At 44.2% G+C, this 19,124-nt stretch overlaps 1 protein-coding gene across 3 annotated transcripts in view; it reads right to left on the bottom strand.

Annotated features, from left to right (window-relative positions):
• The window catches only part of tnr (tenascin R (restrictin, janusin)), a 177,871-nt gene that overhangs the window by 111,151 nt on the left and 47,596 nt on the right, over positions 1–19,124 (bottom strand). For all 3 annotated transcript variants that reach the window (XM_064341665.1, XM_064341668.1, XM_064341667.1), the window contains exon 2: positions 15,441–15,484. The gene's annotated coding sequence lies outside the window, so the exon portion shown is untranslated. The remainder of the gene's footprint in view (positions 1–15,440; positions 15,485–19,124) is intronic.

The following is a 19,124-nucleotide window of genomic DNA, read 5'->3' as shown; positions in this document are numbered from 1 at the left end:
ATGCTCTACTGAAAGGTAAAATGCTACTAAAAAGATGTACTAATAAAATACTTTTTTCTGAGCTGTGTTGTGGGGACTGTTGAGTATGGTCTACAATGAGATGTGTTTCATTGAATGGCGGCTTTAAAATGAACAGTTAAAGTATTTATTTCTTAATATTTTTTGATAATGTTTATGGTTTGTAGCCAAATGCTGGGGAGGACTGACTGTGCCTCTGTAGAAGTGTTCTTTGCATGGGGTGCGGGAGGAAATATGGTGGATGAAGAGGCGCACATGCGGATACTAAAATCTAAATGTGGTTCTAAATGATCTTAGCGCACCTTCCGGAATGTTCCATCTTTGTACTGTTCTGTCACAGGAACAGATCAACTGAAAGCGTTAACGACACCCATTACTGTAGACGGCAGGCCCTTTAGCGGCTTGCTGAAGAAATTAAGAATCAATATTGTACCAGAACGAATAAGGCTGTATACCTTTGGGAGAAAAAAACAAAACAAAAAAAAACTATTGGGCCGAGACTTAATTAACCTAGAATTCCATTTGTGTTCTTAAATGTTCCATGTTCTTATCTGCGCTTAATGGAAATATTATGCTTTGGCAAAAGCATTATTTCCTCTTTAGCTTCTCTGTAACACCAAGTTTTCATTACTGATTGACCTGTGGGCAATTTAATTGGCTCTGAATGTGCACTGAAGCACAGAAGCCTCAGCCCCTGTAGAACAAGGTGGGGGGGGGGGGGGGGGTATTTCCTTCGCTGACAGTTCTACATGGCTAAGCTCGTTCTCGCAAACTTCGAAACACAACGGCTGCCTAAACCCATTACCCTCCGCCCTGCCTGATAACTCCATTTATCTTTGTGAAGAGCGCACATTACTCTTCGTGAATACAAGGCTTCTGTCCATTTAACCCAAACATCAAATAAATAAATAAATAATTGGATAGATAAATAAATAAAGCTTCAACGATTTCAGGAGAGCACAAGTGCTTTCGAAATTAGATGCCATTTTCTGTTTTCTTGGTCTGCCCGTGGGAGCTATTTTGAAACCTGCAATTTTAAAGAAATACGCTGACCGTTAAGAGGGAGGGTTGAATCCACAGCGTTTTATAATTTTGTCGGCACCTTCAGTTATCGTATGACTTTTCCAGCACAGTCCACTCAAATAGATTTTCATATGCAGGACGCGCCACAAACAAGACAAGCATTTCGGCAGGTACAAAACCTCTTAGCATACGCCGAACTAATGACATGTCCAATGATTGGTCATGGTATTTGTTTAGCTTCAACCACTTGTTGCGTCCTTCGTTTTGTGTGCCCTATAAGTGTTTGCACATGCTAAAGGTCTTACTAAATTGGCCCTTCAGTAAATTGCTGAGGCTTCCCATTTTCCCTCAAAAACGTGAGACCGCTTTCTAATCTCCGCCAAGAGCTGATGACTCAAATCGTCCGTTTATTTTTAAACAGGTGTTCGATAAAATGACCGGGGAGAGACACAATTGTTATTCAATAACACGCGGTCCTCCCTGCAAGGTTTTAAAGAATTAGTCGCACCGCAAGAAAGAGTGTGGAATACACGAGGTCACGTTTTCGGGTTCGCAAAAAAACTACCCGGTCATTTCCTTCCCCTCACTGACTCCAAACTGAATGCTAAATATTGCAGCGCAAAAAAACAAATGTGAAGAGGTTCATAATGTGTGATCAGAACAGATTGATGAATGCTTTCATTGAACTCCCAGATTGGAACCACTTTTTTAAAATTATTTTGACCTACCAATATATAGATGTTAGTTATTTATCTTCTTTTCTTCACATAGTTCCAGGGCATATTCATATTCTAGTGCCACCAGTGTCTGCCTCCCTCTTGGCGAAGGAGATGCTTTTCTTTGGGGGGCGGGGGGCTGGGGGGGGGGGGGTGGTTGCGGTAGCCAAGGCGTCACAGTGCCAAAGAGGTCTCGTAATACCACTGCCGACCACACGGGGCGTAATCTCCGAGCCGCGCGGCCTACCCCACAGAGCGGCGGGAAGACATGAAAGAAACAGCCCCGCGTTGATTATTAATAATTCCAACGAAAGACAAACAGCAAACCGCTTTCGAAGATACGAATCGCCTGGAACTGGAGGCCCCGTCTGTCTGAGGGGAAACAGGAGCGCGGTAATCCTTTCAGAAAATCAATTTAACTTCTTTTTAAAGCCCTGACAGGGATCTTCATCCGACCGCCGCGCGCTTCGCGGAAATGGACGGATCGTGTTTTTAAGGCCTTTTCAGTCATCTCTGCTTCGTGTCGTCTCAGCTAGCGCGGTGGCGCGCCCGCTGCCACGGACGGCTGGCTGGCTGGCTGGCTGGCTGCCTCGCCAGCGTGCTCAGGATGCTCAGTGCCCCAGTAAAACTGTGCCCGGTGCCCCCTGCCCGTGAACTGGCAGGCTAAAGAGGGCATCAATATGGTCGGTGCTGCCCAAACTCGCAACGGCCCCAGTGAATTCAAAACCGCTACATTTACCCACAGGAGCTCTCCTTTGAAGGTTTGAGGCGACAAACCTTGCAAGCAAGCAAATTGGAAACAAAAAAACATCACAAACGTCACGCTGATTGGCTCGTTTGCACTCGTTAACTCGGACTGGTTGACGAATCCTGTGTGCGCGCTCGCAGATCCGGGCAGTCTCAGAGCTACGGAGGCCGAACAGTTGTGTGGGCGGAAACCACGGCACCACCACTCGAGTACAGTTTAGGGGTGGGGGGGGTGGGGGGAGGAAATCTGAATGAAGCCAGACTGACTGTAGTGCTGTTGTGGATTTGCAGCTAATGTGCGTTTTTAAATGCTTTATACTATCTTGAGTGGACTTATCACGGCTGTAGCCAACAAAACAGATGCACGTAATGGTGTAAATCTGAAAGATCTTTACTCTTTAAGAAATCCTTGCTCTTGGTACAAACGGAGCACTGAGTCTGCTTCAAAGTGTGATTATTATGTCCTTGTGTTTTGTGGGGTGAGACTGGAGACTGATTGCTGCTTGAGGTGAGTGGCTTGCTATCTCACTAGTTAGATTGTTGGCATGTACAGCTTGCACAAGACTAACGTCCATCTATCATGTTAGCCACTGATACGTATAAAGCTTGAACAGCAAAGTTCAAGAAATCCTTAATTGCACAATAAGGTCAAATAGTTCCCAGGCCCCCTTTCAATCAAAATGTCTCATGAATTTCAACCTAAAAACGCCAGTGTTCAGTATTTTCCTCACACGGTTTCGCGGGTAAATTGAGAACCGCTGAACCAAACTGTAAAATAAAGAGGTTTAAAAACCAATACTGGCATTTCACTGTGAGTAAAAGCGAAAAAAAAAAAAACTAAATAAATGCTGAAGGTAGGGTTTCAGGCGCCAGTGTCTTCGTACCTGTGTCCCTTGTCATCATAGCGCGCAGCAACATGAACGCTTCTAGTTCGATCTCCAGGGTGAGAGCACGCCGTCACGACGGTAAAAATGGAGTTCTGTCACTGCCGTTGAGAGGAAGAAGAAAGGGCTCGTAGCGCTATACACGCCGGGCTGTGCTCTTGTCATGGTGCGATGGCGGCAACAACAAGAAAAGGAATTAAAAAAATTAAATTAAATTTAAAAAAAGGCGGGAAGAGTTGCCGAAGAAACGGCAGCAGCTGATCTGCTCCGCATCGATATTCCCCGCTCCCGCCCGCCGGCCGTTCCAGGAACGCCGAAGGACCCGGAAGGCTCGGCATCGGAAGTCTGAGCCGTCGGTCAGCCTCTTCCAAAGCCTTTCCCATTGCCGGTTTGTTTTGGGTTGCCCTAAGGCAAAAGACCTGAGGTCTGAATTCAAGGCTCACGTACCAACCGCGGGGCGCGAAAAGAAAAATCCATCGGTCTTCCCACCTGTACGACTTGGTGTGTAAGACAAAATGGTGTGAGGCAGTGATGCTGGGGGTTGGGGGGGGGGGGCTAAGTACCCACCTGTGTGGCACCCACCTGTGTGATGTATGACAGCCATTGTGTGCCAGAGCACTCACCCACAGATGAGGGGGACAGAGTACGGTAACTAAGCAGATTGCTTTACTCTGGAAATAACCTACCGTCACTACCATCCAGGACCAGCATTGCCCTCCCCTGACATAAACCACTGCTGTTTACATCAGGGGTGCCCAACCCCTGTTCACTCAACAGGAAGTGAATTCCAACTCCGAGGAAGACATCATTCATCATTCTTTGTAATTGCTTTGATCTTAGTGCTGAATGTAAAGCATATTGAGCTACATTTTATGTATGAAAGGTGCTATATAAATACATATTATTATTAATATTATCAGGTGATGGTGAAATGTCAGTTTCAAAGCCAGAAACTGGCTAAAGCCTGAGTGTAAGAAAGTTTGTTCTCTGACTTTGTCTTTATTGAGCGCTGGGTGAGTATTGGCCAGACCTGGCATCTGCGCAAAGGGGTTAAAGCCATATTAGTCCTTGAAGACTCCTTTGAATTCAACGGTGCGGACTGCTCTAAAGACTAAGAAACCCACAGGGGCAATTAGAGGCTTTAATATCACTCCCAACTAATATCACTGCATCTGCGTCACATTGATCCTGCTTTACTAATTTCACTTATTTCTCTTTTTTAAAAATATTCAATGTGTCTTACTGAGGAGCTGCCAGAAAAAATTTGGCTATCCCAGCAATGTTAGCTTTTGATTTAAATTAAATTCCATTTTACATTTAGTCATTGAACAGGCACTTATCCAGAGAGACAAACATCTGTTTTAAAAAAAAAAAGTAGTAGTAGTGGCTATATAAATGGACTTTGGTTAATGGTTCAAATCTCACTGATGTTTTAATGAAGCCTCACTCATCTATTGGTAAACTGAATCACCATATGTGCAAGCCATGTCTATCACACTGCCAAGGTACAGTACAAGGCATGTCTATCACAATGCCAAGGTACAAGGGTGTCTATCACACAGATAATGTTCAGCATAAACAATCATTTTAACAGTAATCATGCTTGTAATCTCAGTAATGTCATGCTTGTGCAATGAGGAAAAAGTGTATTTTACATATTGACAAATAAAAGGCTGTTCTATGTAATAAAAGGTCTTGTGGTTTTATAAGAGTAAGGATGCTTATCTTTGCTTAATTGAGACAGTTTCAGTTGCAGTTCGGTTACTGTGCAGATATTTTGTTCATAGTTCAGTTGAGTAGCATATGTTTCCATATTTATAATTTTTAAAAGTTAAAACCATAGATCCATAGATCTTTATGTTTCTCTTTGACTCTCAGCAATTATTTCTATTGTTTCTCATCAATCTGTGCTTGTTTCCTTTGAAACACATCCAGCAGTTTATTTTTCAAAGAAGCTTTGGAGCATATGGACCTCTCAAAGCAAAATTCGGTCACATCTGTTGCAGCAAATTTTGCTTACGCAGTCAATTGTTTAGAGTCTGGGACACTGTCGACTGAGAAAGGCTACAAATTATAAGCAATAGCACCTGTTTAGTAGCTGTTTTATGTTTTTGCAATAAACTGGACATTGATAATCATATACACTTGGGAAAAATAAAGTTCAGGCAAAACAAACACATCTGTCACAAGTGACACTAAACTACGACATTCCCTTTCAAGTAAAAAGGAAATGAAGTGCAGTTGAACTCCAGTGTAAACAGAATCCAACGTTAGCACTCAACCTTAAACTCAAGCATCAAACATCTAGTTAAGTAAAGGAATGCATATCCTCCTGTGACCTGACCAAAAAGGAAGTTTCGACATCATTTGTTGACATAATACAAGTGTCTTTGATGACAGAAAAACATATTGAAGTGATGGTATCCCCTACAGGAGACAAACATGAATTGCTGACAATAGGGCCATCTGGTTATGTAATAAAAATGTTAACCCCCGCACCCCCACCACACTGTTTAATTCATAATTTCGAATTACAGCATTAGAATTCTGCATCTCATATTAGCATGCATGCACCTGCTAGGAGTATTGCAACAGAAGTGTATGCTCTCCAACTTGAGGCAGCAGATATTTTCCATACTGAAAGACACACAGTGCTACAGGAGAGCTAGCATTGAGAGCCACAACTCTTAATGACAATTGGAAGCCCGTAGGCACCTGGAGAATGACTGAGAGTGAGCTAATGCGGGGATGACCTGAGGAATACAGGCTGATATAATCACACATGAAGACTCTGGCTGCACAGCAAATTTTTATTTTTGGAATAAAATCCATGGGAATTAGAATCAACTCAGTTTGAGTCTACACGCATAACTATCGAATAAAATAGCTCATTTCGAGGAGATGATCTTTAAACTCTCTCCAAGAGTTGAAACTGAATTCTTGTGGGAGTTAAAGTATTACTTCCTTACAGAGCTTCCTCACACACTCAATTTAGAGTCTCCAAATAGCCTAACCTGCATGTTTTTGGACCGTGGGAGGAAACCCACACGGACACGGGGAGAACATGCAAACTCCACACAGAAAGGCCCTGGGTGGGATTCAGGCCTGTCTTGGTTAGTTAATTTAATATAATATAATATAATATAATATAATATAATATAATTCCATGACCACCTTGTGCATTTCACAGCAGGCTGAGACTCAGCAGCGGAAATCTAAGAGCCTTTTTTTCTCTGTCCTGAAGGGAAATTCTGTCATGTCCTTTTCACCGCCGTGACCCGGCCGAGGGGCGGCTGACACCGGCCGCGGGAACGATTTCGGATGGTGCCTCGCACCCCTCTCCCGTTCGCCCCTTGCTCCCGTGGGCGGCGGCAGCGGCGGAAAAGCTTGTTGATTGACAGCTCTCAAGAGCCTTCAGCCAGAAGCGCCACTTGACATTTGATACCCTTATTTTCCCCCAATTAGAGCCAATGCCGGCCGGGGCCTGTCACCGATGCCTCGGCTATTATTCGCCAAACACAGAAAGAATCAAAGAAGAAGAAGAACCATTCTTTTCCACCCCCCTGACAAGCGAGTATTTCTCCCATCAGACCCGGCATGCCAAGGGATCTTCACTGACAGCACAAGGGTGGAAGGGCATTTAAAAATGTTTTTTTTTTTTTCTTTTTTTTTTTTTAGGCTTTACCAGACACGCCATCGTTGTGTTGAAGAAGACGCACCTCTTTTCCATGTCCCCGTGGTAACGGGAAACATGTCCGCCCACTTCGCTGGCCATATAAGTGATTCTGTGATTCCGGAAAGACAGACAAAAGCCCGTCACAGCTTCACAGGGTGGGTGAGGGCATCCGAGGATAAGGACAGTGAGCTGGCTCGGACATTTTGGAGAGCGGGGGGCGGGCTGGGAGGGGGCTTCGATGGCCACCCCACCCCTTTTATTCAAGCCCCAGCGACCATGTCAGGCCCACGCTTGATTTACCGGGCGAGGTGGAGAGGCGCCATCTTGGCGTGCCACTTTTGGACCGTCCCGGCGTGCCAGCCATCCGTCGGAGTGGGGGGAGGGGGGTGGGAGGGATACGCCGCCCGGCCGCTATTTTTCCTCATTACGGCACAGACTCCCAACGCCGCCGCTCATTTCTCCCACAATCCCTCAGAGCGATCTTTTGCAAATGAGAGCCGGCGCAGGCCCCCGGCATCAGTCATTTTTACTGCCCGCGCTCTGGCCGCCGCCGCGCCCCGGCCCGCCATGTTCCACGCCCTCCCGCGGAAAAGGTAAATCTGCCAGCTTTAATTAAAACTGCGCCTCGCCCCCTCTTTGTCCCGGGTGACATACCGGCCCCCGAACCCTCCGTCCGAGCTGATGTAGGGGGCTGACCCTGAGAACAACGCAGCCACTTCGTCCAATGACTTTGTCCTGGGTTTTTTTTTTTTTTTAAAGAGGTGAATCTAAAGTAGATGCCAAAGGGTGAACATAATAATTGGTTCATTCACTCGTCTTCAGGAATTTTATTATTATTTATATTTTCCTGAATAATAATAAGCAATAAATAAGTAAAACTTGACAATAACTAAAATATTGCGTCGGAAAAATATGTCATGTACTGGCATATAAAATGGCATTATGAAAGATCACGAGGACGTACACGCCCAGCATCATAGCTTCCTGGAAAACAGTCCGCCGCGGAAAATGCATAAGATATCAGCCTTTGAAAGAAAACGTCCACATCAGACCAATTTATGGCACCAGGAGAAGGTCATAGCTGTAATTCCCGACAGAAGCTTTCCCAGGCCACACAACTCAAAACAGAAACCCCACCCTTCCATTTTTAGAGTGTACAGAACACGTTCCAGTCTTTGACTGGATGTATCCTGCTTGCCCATCAACCTATCTGCTACATGTAATCAAACAAATGTGACTGTCATCCATTACATAGTCCTAGTTGTATGGGGATATGTGTGATGTATTGCCAAGGTCATCAGAAGGTCATGTTTAGTCACCGGCAGACAAGCAAGGGCACAAATCACTTTTTGCTGTCCTGAAAACAGCATTGTTTTTCTGAGGGAACGAGCCACACGCCGGTTTCAGATGCACATCTTGCCATAATTAAACGTAGAGTTGGCTGGCAGGTTTAATAAATTCTGCAGGGTGAGACAGTTTGAATGGGCAGGCTTCATCCTCATTTGAGGAGGACTCGCGTTTTCAAGGTCTGGACCGCATTCACTGCATCTGAGACAGAGAGGTGCTCGAAATGACCTTTATTTATCGTTGTGACTGAGCAGGGATTCAGAAACAGCCTGTCGGTTCCCCGGTCACCAATCAGAAAGCGTGTTCAATCTGCTCCTCACATTTAACATTAACGTAAAACCGGACTGAAAGTAATGGCAAACTGTCGGGACACCTTGAACACAAGCTGTTCCAACAAGGTGGTATTACTGTTAATGCCTGTGGACTTTTATGGGCCAGGCAAATAATTACCAATGTCAGACCAGGTTAATTCAGGAGTAACGGACAAGTTCTCTACCTGCACATAATTCCGACTTTACACATTTGTTCTTCAAGGGAAAATGTCTATGGCTAATCGTTATTTGGGTATGTAGTTCACCTATCTTCCACATTTCCACTATTTATTAGATCAAATATAAAAGTTGTATTTATATTATTAAGAAAATATGTGTTTTGCGGGACAAAAAAGACCCAGGACAGTAATATTGGTCATGATAACCAAACAATAGGTTCTACTCATTTTGTAATGATAATAAGGACACTGTATATGTTTTGGTCATGTAAGTAAAGTAAAACATGTAAGCAATGTTTTTTTTAGTGTAAGTAAAGCAGCCGCAGGGATATGACTAAACCTAGCCAATTTAATGTTTCTTTTTCTGAGGAAGAGAACGACGGTGTCAAAGTCATCCAAACCAATTTATCATCTTATTATCCTCGGAGCGCGACACCTGTCATGGTCAATGTCTTCAAAACCCAGAATAATTTTCCTCTTCTTCGGCGGCGACAACATCGAACAGAAACACGTCGCACAAAGAAACCACTTAAAACTCCCTCCAATCTGCTCACCTGCGAAACCTTTGTGTGAGCCCGGGGTCACACGCAGAAGTGTGCCTTTCAGCCAATCAGCGATTCCATTAGTTTATCTTGGAGCGGCAGATTCAGACTGAGAGCTGTGGCAGCCAGCTGCCTTTTTTCTTTTTTTTTTTTGTCAACTGCCAACTGCCAACTGCCTTTCATTAAGACACTCAGCCACAGGACAAGGGGTTACGCAATTTCCTTCGCAAAAGCTCAGTTACTGCTTTCCCCAAATATCACTGACTTTCAAAAATAGAGGCAATTGAAGACAGCCAAGATTCAACACACGGTGATATTTGCATGACATTCTGACAATGCATGCGCCGCGGTTCTTATTGCATTTTGTCAGAGGTCCTTCTGCATTTCACGGGAAGCAGAGAAAGGTGAAAACGTAGTTGTTTCAAAGACCAAATGAAAGCATGTTGAGCTCCTCCACCACTAACCGCCCAGTTGTTTTATGTCCGGATGGGAACATTTAAAACTACCTCGTTGAGACTGAAACATTAGACCGCTGGCAGAAAATTAAAATACTAAATCTGACTGACTGCTTTTGACGATCGTGGCGACACTGTCAGCTCTGCTCGGCCATGGTAAATGTTTGATAATGGCCGACCTTGATACCTATCCACAGCAGGAAAACCTACGTAATGGACGTGAAGAGTTTCCCTTTGGAGTGGAGTGGGCGTAAAATAATATTTATTAAGCTCATGCATGCCCTCAGAAGATAACGGTCCAACAAAACAATAAATCAAGTGGGAGAACATACCACAGAAAATACATGTAACTCCAGCAGGTCTCAATCACCCATTAAATGCATCGATCAATATAACTAACTGTGAAGATTTTCACTTTCCTTTTTGTACTTATCAATAAAGGCAATCGCATAATATAATACTGTCTTTCGGTTCTGTGCTTTTTTGGAGGCATTTCTCTGATTCATCTCTTTTCCCCCACTATTTTTCAACAGTCTGTCAGGCATGCACTGGCCCTGAAAGCATCCCGTTCTCCACATTGCCTTGGAGACAGAAAACTTGTGCAATTGCAATTATGCCTTGTGTTTGCTACCAGAAACTTTTCGTTTTAATTAGGCTGATTTACATCCAGGCTGAAATAGCTGAAGGAATCCCTCATCTTCACAGGAAACAAGAAATAGTTGTTCTGTTCATTAAAAGTTTTGAAACACCAAATAAAATTAACAATGACTTGAAGCACTGATTATATGTTGGTTCTAGGGTGTCTTACACATCAGTACAATATCTGAACACTGACCTCAGCAAAATTATTCCAATGCATTTCCCTTATTTTTTTACAATATCCATCCAAATGAAGCGCAGAAACACAAATAAACATAATGAAGCCTGTGACATCATCATTTGTGAACATGAAATGAATGAACATATGCAAAATAAACACAAAAAGTAATAGGAACTATATTCAACATGCTGTCCATCAAAAGATCTAGCATGCTTTTTGGGGGAAAAATCTCATAACATTTTATTGCCATCCGTTTAACTGATTATACGTGAGTGACTGTTTCTAGTGAGATAAGTGCTAATCCAGTGACAACAAAGAAGTCCAGATGAAGGATGGGTTTTAAGAGAAACATTGGGAACATAGAAAACCACAAAATGTTTCATGTATTAGTCGCTGGGCGGGTGTGATAGTCATCCGTCAGATGGTTGGCCAGCTGCATTTCGCTTTGATAGTGTGCCTCCTTAGCTTTATAGCGATTTTAGCAGTCGCAGCTTAAATGACACGGAACCTCCTCTGCAAATAATAGCCAGCAAAGCTTGAATATACGATGGAAATTTATTATGTCTGCATCAGCACGGGTTTACGGTGTATCCCCGCACTGGACCCAGTTTGTCTTTGTAGTGCGAGCAACCCATCAGTTCCATAATGGCAGCGTAGTATAATGGGTGAGGAACTGGTGTTGTCACTTAAAGGTCACAGGTCACAGGTCGAAGGTCACAGGTTTGATTCCCAGGTTGGACACTGCCGTTGTACCCTGGGGAAAGGTACTCAACCTGCATCGCTTCAGTATATATAAATGCATGCTATGTAAAACTATACGTTATAGAACATATGCATAGTTGTTCTGGATAAGTGCATCAACTAAAATGCCTGTAATGTAATAATTCCATTTCCTCACACCAGACTTCACTGATACCGTGTAATCATTGTGAAATATTGCGTGTCTCATTGGTTACTACACATTTTCACTGTACCAGCTGGGGGGAATTAGAGCTGCCCACTATTTTAGTCAAGCGGGAAAGTGCCCAGAGCTGTCCTGCTGGCAACATGCTCCACTTCCCACTCTCTATGAATGCACACTCATTAACCAGAACAGCCAAAAAAAAGCAGGTTCACTGCCCACCTGATATCTGTGTGTGTGTGTGTGTGTGTGTGGGTGGGGGGGAGTGGTGATGGGATATAGAGAGGCCCGTTGCCACCTCCTGCTCATTCTGTTCCCTTTTCTCTAAGAAACCAGAGAGGAACTCTCCACCGATCACAGTATACATTGGTGACAACGAATAGAATATAGCCAATTATGATTGGTTATATACATTCCGGCGATAGTCTTGAACGCAGGAAAGGGCTCCCGGAAACATAGCAAGAAAGTATCCACCAATCACCGTCGGCGTTCACTTTCTTCTTTCAACGTTTCCCCTTCTTTCAACTCTGCGATTGGTGGAGCTCCTGTCCTCTGGTTTCTGTGCCAAAAGCGTGGGCACTAATCTTCCATCTCTATTTCGCTATCCCAGCATCCCTCACACTTACCGAGGGACCTGCAGGAACCACCTGAGGCGCGCACAGCCGAGGCTGATCAGCAATCAGCTCAGGCGTTGCCTTTTTTTGGTCTGTCAGATCTGTTCTGAAGGGTAGCCCGCTGTGCGTTGGGAGGGAGAGGCCTCGCTGAACACCGCTGTGGCGGGTTTGCATCTCCTCTACCCTCCAGAGCTCCAGAGGCCCAGATTCAGTGGGAGGATCTCTTGCTGAGCGCTCCCACACTTTTAAAAAGATTTTTAAGGGGGGGGGGGCGGGGGGTGTTTTCAGGTTAATCTCCTGCTTTTTCATGCTTTTCGTATCATCTGGATACAAAATGGCCTGAAGCTATTATGTGTTTCAATGGTGCTGATCTACACAGTGAATCTCACTGACACCACACCACAAGCTCTTTTGCATCTCTGCCCTTTTATATATTACAGTCTGTTAGTTTGGGTGACCATACGTCCATCCACCCATTCATTATCTATACCCGCTTATTCCTATTCCGGGTCATGGGGCGCGCTGGAGCCTATCCCAGCGTGCATTGGGCGAGAGGTGGAAATACACCCTGGACAGGCTGCCAATCTATCGCAGGGCAGGTGTGCAAATATTGCATTTCAAAGAGGACACTGACAGGCAGACATTAGTACTAGGCTTTTCTTTGTTTATGCGCAATCTATGGAAGAAAGAAGATTGCAAGAAAAAACTAACCGGACATTTTGGAATGAAGAAATCCGGCCGGGATGGAAGTTAAAATATCTATAATACACAGAGATAAAACATGATTTTTAATGAAAAAATTATGGCATGTTCTAACATCAAAATGGCAGTAAGGGCGTAGCTGCCATTTCTCACCCATCAGTAAAGAACGAGGACGGTGGTCCAGTATTTTTAGTAGTCTGCATTTAGCTGGACACACTGTGTGCTCAGAAACAAATGTGATAATTATACGCTTTCACGTTTCTCCGTAAATAAATACATTTAATGGGGCCTTGAAGTTTTTATTTGCTGTTTTTCCTAACAGGAGGAATCATGAACTGTGGCAAACGATAAATTTAGAATTCATATATCCAGGCTACACACGATCCTTCTAGACACTTTTTTAAAATTTAATTTATTTGTTTATTTACAGTTGTGCGGGGGGGGCGGGGCAACAACAATGTATCATTCTCCATCGCAGGCCCAAGGTGAAGGGCACCGGGTAAGTGACGTCTGCAACAGCTGGTGCCACTGAGGGACGGGGGCCGAATCGACACCGGGGACAAAAGGTGAGGCACGTGCGTCTGGGAGGACTAGGGGGGGCCCCCTGGAACGAGCCTCCCTTTGCGTGGCTCAGTCTGGGCCCAGACGCACCTCTCGCTGATGCATCGGGCCCATTATGACAGCGCGACAAAGGGCCCTGAATGCGGCCTTGTCAGGCTAATAAACGCCCTCTATCAGCCGGGGGCGTGCGCGTCGGAGTCCGCGTCGGCACAGGCCCCCATTGATTTCACGCACACTGCACAGTGTTTACACTTCCTCTGTCTATTATCGTAACAGGGGACCGCTTGTTTTTGCTATATGAATAGCGCACTTATGAAGCCCGTTCTCCGAGAGACGTCCCATTGATCGACTCTGACATAAGCAGGGCCTGCCTTTTCACGGGAGTTCATCCTCCCCACTCTCGCTCTCTATTTGTCTCTCTTTCTCTCTCTATATCTTCTGCCCCCTCTCTCCCCCCTCTCTGTCTCTCTCTCCCCTGATCTCCCTCTCTCTCTCTCCTATCTCTCTCTCTCTCCATCTGTCTTTCTCTGTCCCTCTCTCTCCCTCTCTCCTCCTCCCTCTCTCTCTCTCCTTCTCTCCCCTCTCTCTCTCTCTCTGTCTCTCTCTCTCCTCTCTCTCTCCCTCCTCCTCTCTCTCTCTCTCTCTCCCTCCCTCTCCCCCTCTCTCTCTCTCTCTCTCTCTCTCTCTCCCTCTCTCTCCCTCCCCTCTCTCCCCCCTCTCTTCTCTCTCCCTCCCCTCCCCCCCTCTCTCCCTCTCTATCTCTCTCTCTCCAGTTGACAGATTGAGGCAGAGATGGAGGGGGCAGACGCTCCGCGGCTCCATACTGCTGACGCGGGATTTTTCCGCCAGTGTCGCTGACACCGGTTGACCCGAGTCCCCGAACGCCTCCGCCATCAGGCTCTCCGGAGAGTGAGCTCATCCGAGACAGAGCCGAGCCGCGATCGTCCCCCAAAGGGGACGAGGCACCATAAAGCCCCTCTCTCACTCTTCATTTCACATCCACTTCATTTAAGTTAAGTCTGTCGGCATCTTTGAGCACACACCACCCCGGCTCTCTCTCTCTCTCTCTCTCTCTCTCTCTCTCTCTCACACACACACACACACACAAAATATACACACTATATCTATCTATCTATCTACATATATATATATATATATATAACTTTTCCTGATTAAAGTGGTAAGTTTTTATCTCAATTTTTCGCACAAGATATTTCAGCACCATGGACAGCAGCCCGCGCGCTGCAGTATCACTTTACAAGGAGAGGGATTCTGCCAATCAAAAGCCTATTCGTAGGTGCCGGGGGAAGTGTGGAGTGCGTTAGCTCTGCAGCCTGTGGTTTCTGTGGGGGTATAATAGCAGACTCTCCAGACTGATATCTCTCCGATGGCGAGACCGCTCCTCGCCGGCGGCTGCCTGCAATCAGCGAGTCCTGGAGGGCGGCCTTCATTACCAGCTCCTTCTGCTCTGACCCTCGCCTCATTTAACAACCCCCATCGACTGGAGTGCAAGACCGGCAGGGCAGCAGGGCACACGGCCCTCAGCCTACGGCCCGGATTCAATCAACGTCTGCCCTTAACTTTCATTTACAAACACATTCAATTGCTACATTTTTCCCCTCAGAAACATAGTAGGCCTGGACTCAATCAATGTTTGTCCTCACAATTAAATGCTAATGTTTCATTTTTATCAACAAAGTTGAAAAGTTGCTCTTAAATTTGTGAGTCATTTTTGGTGATTTCTTAATCCTGTTTTTTGAGGGCTTAAAAAAAAGAAATGCTGGTTGAGTCAAAAATGTTGCTGAGCCTCAGTCATTCCCTGTATAGCATGCTGCACTTGAACACAGGCAACAACCAGTGGCAGGGAATTCTGCTTTACTTTGCTAGACCAATAATTGCAACAATCGGAATTATAATAATTAATCATTTTAATGAATAACTCACCTCTCAGCTGCCTAGGATGAGTATCCTGGACCAAGTGAAGTGTCCTGAAAGACAGAAGGATAAATAATTGTAGTTACTACCTTATAAACAGTTTATTAATGGCTTATTCGTAGTTTATAAACAGGTCTCACAAGGAAGTGTTACTATGTTACCAGAAGTGTAATAATAATAATAATAATAATAATAATAATAATAATAATAATTAAAGTAACTGGGTAGTTAGTTCCAGTGAGATATGGCTTGGGTTATTTGGTAGCATTAGCATGGGCCATCATTACAGCAATGAATCCTCATTTATCCGTGCAGCCACATCTTTTGTTTTCCTCATTCACATAATAGTTTGCCAGATCATTAAGGTCTGTAACAGTCATCTGCTCCTTCAGCGTGAGATAACGTCAGGCCCTGGAGATTCTGAGACGCGTAAAGATGCCGTATAATTACTGAATAAGAATACTTAAGGAAAAATTAGAAGCTTGGCAGAATTTAGAGATTTTACATTTAAATCTACAAGTCCACTGCTGGAACTGGTACCCAAAAAAAAAAAAAACCATCCCTACTCTGACAGCTTGCTGACAGCACAAATACAGTGATTTATCAGGCTAAAATGCAGACCAGACCTTTACTCCAGACTCGAAACGCTGGAAACTGTCTGGTAAATAACAATCACCACTGCTCAAATACCTACTCCTGTTCTTTTACGGGCCCTCTCTGCCTGAGCAAATAACTATCACCGATCGTCAAATACATGTCACTATCGCTCAAATAACAATCTCTAGCTTTCAGATAAAACACGGAAACAGAAAACTGCGCAAAGTTACAAAAGACAAACTTGCTTTTCCACAAAATAATGTGACTTCAGACAAGCGAATCTTTACTTTGTGCAAAAACCAATTATATCCATTATATCTTTTCACTGACAAGATACTTCATGGACAATTGTGTAAAATGTTATCTCTCCATTCCCTCTTCCACAATTGGACGGGAGGACTTTTCTGTCAGAGAGCAAATTAGCGTCTCAGGTTTCTATTTGTACCTCCTTAGTTTCAGCCCCTGGAAACCTGAGCCTAGGCTGTGTCACCGAAGAGGGCAGTATGATTGCGCTCATTAACAATCGGTAAATGTGTGGAGAGCAGCACTTGTCTCTGTGTACGTGTGTTGTGTATGTCTATCTGTCCGTGTGTTTGTGCAATACAGTGGAGGCCCTGTCAGTCCGTCACTGTAAACATCATTGTTTCTTGCGTCTGTTTTGCCTCCCCGGGCCCGCGTCGCACATAGAGGAAGAAAACAATAACGGATAATGGAGCTCCTGAATTAGCGTTTGCATGGATCTCAGGTCTGCAGCATCCCGTGGAGTTTGCTCCCCTTTCTAATGGAACCTACGACACAAATAGCTGCGGAAATGCATTTCACCTCAGGGGCTTTTTTGAAAGGAAACAGCAGGTGAAATGATTTCGCTTATTTAGCCGAGCAGCCGACTCCCCTTCGATGTGCACTTTCACATCGGAGAGAAAAAGGAAATGCAAATACAGATGAATAGCCTTGCTTGAATTACCGAGAAAATCTTTTCTGAGTGCCAAACTTCCCCCAGGAGCAGTCGTCATATAAAATGTTTCACTCCTGAGCTCAAATACTAGCGATGCTAGCCAGTACCTATGCCTTTCGCCTTGAACACTAAAGATAGGTCTTACACAGTTTAAGCGACTTGAGCACAAACACGTCATGGGTTTGAACCCTGTTTCATTACCCTGTGTTGCTTTACCCTTGGCCAAAGTCACACACCGGATTTGTCGAATGCCGATGACAAATGCTGCTATGGGAAGGGGTCGGGGGTCGGCGAGGGTACGTGTTAAACAAGGAACCGACGCGCTTTTACACACGACTGCTTCACGCTGCAGGAGTTGGATTAGCGCTTAGCCTGTAGGCCGTCCAGGTTCCAGCGTAGCTTCTGGTTTAAAAGTCTCAGGCAAACCTGGCTCCTGCCCAGACTTGCTGGGGGTAAAGCAAGTACTAGATGCCAAAGGACAGCCACCCAACCACTGTGAAAGTAACACTCATTCTCGTCCCAGGAAAAGCAATCTAACAGCTTGTCAGATTTCCTCGTCCACATCTTTTTTTCCTATCGCGGTTTTGTGTCGCAGGGATTTGATTATCGTCGAGTCGTCCCCGAGCATCAGCACAATGTTGCTTGTTTCCAGCGGGTAGGCCGTTGCGGGCCACAGGCTGGCCCCACCGGGGCACCTTGGCAGGGCTCCATTTTAGTTAGCCGACGACCCGAAGTTTGAAAGACACGCACGTGTGGAGAGCCACGTTTCAGTGTTAAAATCGACCTTTCTGCCAGTAATAAATATCAAATTACCGAACGGGCACGGTGGGGTTAGCTCCCAAAGAAAAGGTCATGCATTTAGAGCGAAAGAGAATGAAAATCACGGGTCAGAAACTTATGGAAATGAAGCACCCCCTTACGCATAAGAAAAACATGGGGTGAGACATATGTGAATTTACTTTTCTGAAAAAATAAAATACTTCTGGCAGACATTGCCAGCAATGAATTCTGGGATGTCTGCAGAGAATAATTTCTTATCTCTTTGCTAAAGCGACCAATAGCAACACCTAAATGCAATTATTGATGTAATTACTGATGTATTTCTTTTAGTGCAAATTATGTATTCGCCAGTAATGATTAAAATAAATTCCATAAGCTGTCTTGTCCTGTTCAATGCAAATGAACAAGGGGGAAAAAATCAAGATCAATTTAACATTTATTACACAGGATGGATGCAATTATGAAGACAGTTTTCTTCTTTGAATCTGTCATGAATTATGAGGAAAACAAATTACTTAATGTGATGCAACAACACACACATTACTGTGGGACAAAATAAATATGCAAACAATATTTGTCTGGAAACATAAAAGTAAAGTGTGCAGTAAAAGCGCATTATATTTTATTAATACCATATTTTCTTTCTTTTTTCCACAATACCCAGAAATTTGCGTTTTCTATAATATATATATATATATATATATATATATATATATATATATACAGCCACAACGACATTTGGTGTCTAAGCAGAAAAAAGAAAAAGAAAACTGCATTACACGTGCCCCATTGAATTATTTTTAAGACCGTTACCATGTACTAAAGTGACACCCCAGTCAAAATTCTGATCTTTACATGAATATAAAAAAATAATTCAGTTGTGCATGAGTAACATAATAAACTCGCAACAACATTTATGGTCCCTTTATAAACATAGTGCAATACACACTGTCAAGTCAGCGACTCTAATAACCAAAGTGTTGCTTTGTGATTTATGAACTACTCAAACAGACGAAAAAATCATTATTTCACACTGATGTTTGGTAAAGTTGAACTTTTACTTCTCAGTAAAAAACAAGCACACTAGCATATTTTCTGAGTAAATAATGCACCTGCAGAGTACTACAGAAAACTCCTGTACACTTGACTCCCACATTGCAGTCAATAATTTCAGTTACAGGCAACAATTACTCAATTGCAAGATTTTTACTTTAAAAAAAATATATATATTTTTTATAGACCCATTTGCTAGGCAGGATGTTTTTGGCTGGACCGCAACAGCGGGGCCAGCCCTATAAACGCGAATGTCTGTGACTGAGTGACAAGTGATGAAGTTACACCACTGGTCAGCCAAGTTATGA

The sequence above is a fragment of the Anguilla rostrata genome, chromosome 6, assembly GCF_018555375.3.
Source record: "Anguilla rostrata isolate EN2019 chromosome 6, ASM1855537v3, whole genome shotgun sequence".
Classification (NCBI taxonomy): domain Eukaryota; kingdom Metazoa; phylum Chordata; class Actinopteri; order Anguilliformes; family Anguillidae; genus Anguilla; species Anguilla rostrata.
The sequence above is the reverse complement of the archived record's forward strand: the minus strand, read 5'-3'. Positions and strand labels throughout refer to the sequence as shown.